We start from the raw sequence: 7,268 nt of genomic DNA, 5'->3' as shown, positions 1-7,268 counted from the left end.
TATGGTAATACGTTATAACGTATAACGTTATGTAGTATTACGATATAACGTTTAACGTTACACGGTATCACGTTATAAGGTATAACGTTATGTAGCATTACGTTATAACGTATAACGTTATGTAGTATTACGTTATAACGTATAACGTTATGTAGCATTGCGTTATAAAGTATAACGTTATATGGTGATACGTTATAACGAATAACGTTATGTAGTAATAGGATATAACGAATAACGTTATGTAGCATTACGTTATAACGTTTAACGTTATATGGAATTACGTTATAACGTATAACGTTATATAGTATTACGTTATATCGTATAACGTGATGTAGTATTACGTTGTAACGTATAACGTTATGTAGCATTACGTTATAACGTATAACGTTATATACTGTTACGATATAACGTATTACGTTATATAGTACTACGTTATAACGTATAATGTTATATACTGTTACGATATAACGTATAACGTTATGTAGTATTAAGATAAAACATATAACGTAATGTAGCATTACGTTATAACATATAACGTTATGTAGTATTACGATATAACGTATAACGTTATGTAGTCTTACGATATAACATATAACGTTATGTAGCATTACGTTATAACGTATAACGTTATATAGTGTTACGTTATAAGGTATAACGTTATGTAGCATTACGTTAATACGTATAACGTTATATAGTATTACGTTATAACGTATAACGTTATGTAGTATTACGATATAACGTTTAACGTTACATGGTATTACGTTATAAGGTATAACGATATGTAGCATTACGTTATAACGTATAACGTTATGTAGTATTACGATATAACGTTTAACGTTACATAGTATTACGTTATAAGGTATAACGATATGTAGCATAACGTTATAACGTATAACGTTATATACTGTTGCGATATAACGTATAAGGTTATGTAGTATTACGATATAACATATAACGTTATGTAGCAATACGTTATAACGTATAACGTTATAAAGTATTACGTTATAACGTATAACGTTATGTAGTATTACGTTATAACGTATAACGTTATGTAGTATTACGATAGAACATATAACGTAATGTAGCATTACGTTATAACGTATAACGTTATATACTATTACGTTATAACGTATAACGTTATATACTGTTACGATATAACATATAACGTTATATGGTAATACGTTATAACGTATAACGTTATGTAGTATTACGATATAACGTTTAACTTTATATGGAATTACGTTATAACGTATAACGTTATATAGTATTACGTTATAACGTATAACGTGATGTAGTATTACGTTGTAACGTATAACGTTATGTAGCATTACGTTATAACGTATAACGTTATATACTGTTACGATATAACTTATAACGTTATATAGTACTACGTTATAACGTATAATGTTATGTAGTATTACGATATATCATATAAAGTTATGTAACATTACGTTATAACGTATAACGTTATATAGTATTACGTTGTAAGGTATAAAGTTATGTAGCATTACGTTAGTACGTATAACGTCATATACTATTACGTTATAACGTATAACGTTATATACTATTACGTTATAACGTATAACGTTATATACTATTACGTTATAACGTATAACGTTATATACTGTTACGATATAACGTATAACGTTATGTAGTATTACGATATAACGTTTAACGCTACACGGTATTACGTTATAAGGTATAACGTTATGTAGCATTACGTTATAACGTATAACGTTATGTAGCATTGCGTCTTAAAGTATAACGTTATATGGTGATACGTTATAACGAATAACGTTATGTAGTAATAGGATATAACGAATAACGTTATGTAGCATTACGTTATAACGCTTAACGTTATATGGAATTACGTCATAACGTATAACGTTATATAGTATTACGTTATAACGTATAACGTTATATAGTATTACGTTATAACGTATAACGAGATGTAGTACTACGTTGTAACGTATAACGTTATGTAGCATTACGTTATAACGTATAACGTTATATACTGTTACGATATAACGTATAACGTTATATAGTACTACGTTATAACGTATAATGTTATATACTGTTACGATATAACGTATAACGATATGTAGTATTAAGATAAAACATATAACGTAATGTAGCATTACATTATAACATATAACGTTATGTAGTATTACGATATAACATATAACGTTATGTAGCGTTACGTTATAACATATAACGTTATATGGTAAAACGTTATAACGTATAACGTGATGTACTATTACGTTGTAACGTATAACGTTATGTAGCATTACGTTATAACGTATAACGTTATATACTGTTACGATATAACGTATAACGTTATATAGTACTACGTTATAACGTATAGCGTTATGTAGTATTACGATATAACATATAACGTTATGTAGCATTGCGTTAAAAAGTATAACGTTATATGGTGATACGTTATAACATATAACGTTATGTAGCATTACGTTATAACGTTTAACGTTATATGGAATTACGTTATAACGTATAACGTTATATAGTATTACGTTATAACGTATAACGTGATGTAGTATTACGTTGTAACGTATAACGTTATGTAGCATTACGTTATAACGTATAACGTTATATACTGTTACGATATAACGTATAACGTTATATAGTACCACGTTATAACGTATAACGTTATGTAGTATTACGATATAACATATAAAGTTATGTAACATTACGTTATAACGTATAACGTTATATAGTATTACGTTGTAAGGTATAACGTTATGTAGCATTAAGTTATTACGTATAACGTTATATACTATTACGTTATAACGTATAACGTTATATACTATTACGTTATAACGCATAACGTTATATACTGTTACGATATAACGTATAACGTTATGTAGTATTACGATATAACGTTTAACGCTACACGGTATTACGTTATAACGTATAACGTGATGTAGTATTACGTTGTAACGTATAACGTTATGTAGCATTACGTTATAACGTATAACGTTATGTAGTATTACGATATAACATATAACGTAATGTAGCATTACGTTATAATGTATAACGTTATATACTATTACGTTACAACGAATAACGTTATATACTGTTACGATATAACGTATAACGTTATGTAGTATTACGATATAACATATAACGTAATGTATCATTACGTTGTAATGTATAACGTTATATACTATTACGTTATAAAGTATAACGTTATATACTGTTACGATATAACGTATAACGTTATGTAGCATTACGTTATAACGTATAACGTTATATGGTAATACGTTATAACGTATAACGTTATATGGTAATACGTTATAACGTATAACGTTATGTAGTATTACAATACAACGTTTAACATTACATAGTATTACGTTATAAGGTATAACGTTATATGGAATTACGTTATAACGTTTTACGTTATATGGAATTACGTTATAACGTATAACGTTATATAGTATTAGGTTATAACGTATAACGTTACGTAGTTTTACGATAGAACATATAACGTAATGTAGCATTACGTTATAACGTATAACGATATATACTATTACGTTATAACGTATAACGTTATATACTGTTACGATATAACGTATAAGGTTATGTAGTATTACGATATAACATATAACGTTATGTTGCATTACGTTGTAACGTATAACGTTACAAAGTATTACGTTATAACGTACAACGTTATGTAGTATTACGTTATAACGTATAACGTTATGTAGTATTACGATAGAACATATAACGTAATGTAGCATTACGTTATAACGTATAACGTTATATACTATTACGTTATAACGTATAACGTTATATACTGTTACGATATAACATATAACGTTATATGGTAATACGTTATAACGTATAACGTTATGTAGTATTACGATATAACGTTTAACGTTACACGGTATTACGTTATAAGGTATAACGTTATGTAGCATTACGTTATAACGTATAACGTTATGTAGTATTACGATATAAGATATAACGTTATGTTGTATTACGTTATAACGTATAACGTTATGTAGCATTGCGTTATAAAGTATAACGTTATATGGTGATACGTTATAACGTATAACGTTGTGTAGTAATATGATATAACGAATAACGTTATGTAGCATTACGTTATAACGCTTAACGTTATATGGAATTACGTCATAACGTATAACGTTATATAGTATTACGTTATAACGTATAACGTTATATAGTATTACGTTATAACGTATAACGTTATGTAGCATTACGTTATAACGTTTAACGTTATATGGAATTACGTTATAACGTATAACGTTATATAGTATTACGTTATAACGTATAACGTGATGTAGTATTACGTTGTAACGTATAACGTTATGTAGCATTACGTTATAACGTATAACGTTATATACTATTACGTTATAACGTATAGCGTTATAAACTATTACGTTATAACGTATAACGTTATATACTGTTACGATATAACGTATAACGTTATGTAGTATTACGATATAACGTTTAACGCTACACGGTATTACGTTATAATGTATAACGTTATGTAGCATTACGTTATAACGTATAACGTTATGTAGCATTGCGTTATAAAGTATAACGTTATATGGTGATACGTTATAACGAATAACGTTATGTGGTAATAGGATATAACGAATAACGTTATGTAGCATTACGTTATAACGCTTAACGTTATATGGAATTACGTCATAACGTATAACGTTATATAGTATTACGTTATAACGTATAACGTTATATAGTATTACGTTATAACGTATAACGTTATATACTGTTACGATATAACGTATAACGTTATGTAGTATTACGATATATCATATAAAGTTATGTAACATTACGTTATAACGTATAACGTTATATAGTATTACGTTGTAAGGTATAACGTTATGTAGCATTACGCTATTACGTATAACGTTATATACTATTACGTTATAACGTATAGCGTTATAAACTATTACGTTATAACGTATAACGTTATATACTGTTACGATATAACGTATAACGTTATGTAGTATTACGATATAACGTTTAACGCTACACGGTATTACGTTATAAGGTATAACGTTATGTAGCATTACGTTAATACGTATAACGTTATATAGTATTACGTTATAACGTATAACGTTATGTAGTGTTACGATATAACGTTTAACGTTACATGGTATTACGTTATAAGGTATAACGATATGTAGCATTACGTTATAACGTATAACGTTATGTAGTATTACGATATAACGTTTAACGTTACATAGTATTACGTTATAAGGTATAACGATATGTAGCATAACGTTATAACGTATAACGTTATGTAGTATTACGATAGAACATATAACGTAATGTAGCATTACGTTATAACGTATAACGATATATACTATTACGTTATAACGTATAACGTTATATACTGTTACGATATAACATATAACGTTATATGGTAATACGTTATAACGTATAACGTTATGTAGTATTACGATATAACGTTTAACGTTACACGGTATTACGTTATAAGGTATAACGTTATGTAGCATTAAGTTATAACGTATAACGTTATGTAGTATTACGATATAAGATATAACGTTATGTTGTATTACGTTATAACGTATAACGTTATGTAGCATTGCGTTATAAAGTATAACGTTATATGGTGATACGTTATAACGTATAACGTTATGTAGTAATATGATATAACGAATAACGTTATGTAGCATTACGTTATAACGCTTAACGTTATATGGAATTACGTCATAACGTATAACGTTATATAGTATTACGTTATAACGTATAACGTTATATAGTATTACGTTATAATGTATAACGTTATGTAGCATTACGTTATAACGTTTAACGTTATATGGAATTACGTTATAACGTATAACGTTATATAGTATTGCGTTATAACGTATAACGTGATGTAGTATTACGTTGTAACGTATAACGTTATGTAGCATTACGTTATAACGTATAACATTATATTCTGTTACGATATAACGTATAACGTTATATAGTACTACGTTATAACGTATAATGTTAGGTAGTATTTCGATATATCATATAAAGTTATGTAACATTACGTTATAACGTATAACGTTATATAGTATTACGTTGTAAGGTATAACGTTATGTAGCATTACGTTATTACGTATAACGTTATATACTATTACGTTATAACGTATAGCGTTATAAACTATTACGTTATAACGTATAACGTTATATACTGTTACGATATAACGTATAACGTTATGTAGTATTACGATATAACGTTTAACGCTACACGGTATTACGTTATAAGGTATAACGTTATGTAGCATTACGTTATAACGTATAACGTTATGTAGCATTGCGTTATAAAGTATAACGTTATACGGTGATACGTTATAACGAATAACGTTATGTAGTAATAGGATATAACGAATAACGTTATGTAGCATTACGTTATAACGCTTAACGTTATATGGAATTACGTCATAACGTATAACGTTATATAGTATTACGTTATAACGTATAACGTTATATAGTATTACGTTATAACGTATAACGTGATGTAGTATTACGTTAATACGTATAACGTTATATAGTATTACGTTATAACGTATAACGTTATGTAGTATTACGATATAACGTTTAACGTTACATGGTATTACATTATAAGGTATAACGATATGTAGCATTACGTTATAACGTATAACGTTATGTAGTATTACGATATAACGTTTATCGTTACATAGTATTACGTTATAAGGTATAACGATATGTAGCATAACGTTATAACGTATAACGTTATATACTGTTACGATATAACGTATAAGGTTATGTAGTATTACGATATAACATATAACGTTATGTAGCAATACGTTATAACGTATAACGTTATAAAGTATTACGTTATAACGTATAACGTTATGTAGTATTACGTTATAACGTATAACGTTATGTAGTATTACGATAGAACATATAACGTAATGTAGCATTACGTTATAACGTATAACGCTATATACTATTACGTTATAACGTATAACGTTATATACTGTTACGATATAACGTATAAGGTTATGTAGTATTACGATATAACTGTTACGTCGTGTAGGACCTCTGCGCGACGTCCCTCGCTACCTGGCAGCCAACGGTCAACCTACAGCCATCCCGATTCTCAATCGACGCAATAACCCACCATAAAGACATTAGCCTGTAGCTGCATTGTCTCCACAAATGTTTGCCAGTCTAATTGCACGTCTGGAGAATTCCCTAATTCTAGAAATATTTGCAGTTTA

This window comes from Bombus pyrosoma, unplaced genomic scaffold (assembly GCF_014825855.1).
Source record: "Bombus pyrosoma isolate SC7728 unplaced genomic scaffold, ASM1482585v1 HiC_scaffold_4725, whole genome shotgun sequence".
NCBI classification, from domain to species: domain Eukaryota; kingdom Metazoa; phylum Arthropoda; class Insecta; order Hymenoptera; family Apidae; genus Bombus; species Bombus pyrosoma.
The sequence above is the reverse complement of the archived record's forward strand: the minus strand, read 5'-3'. Positions refer to the sequence as shown.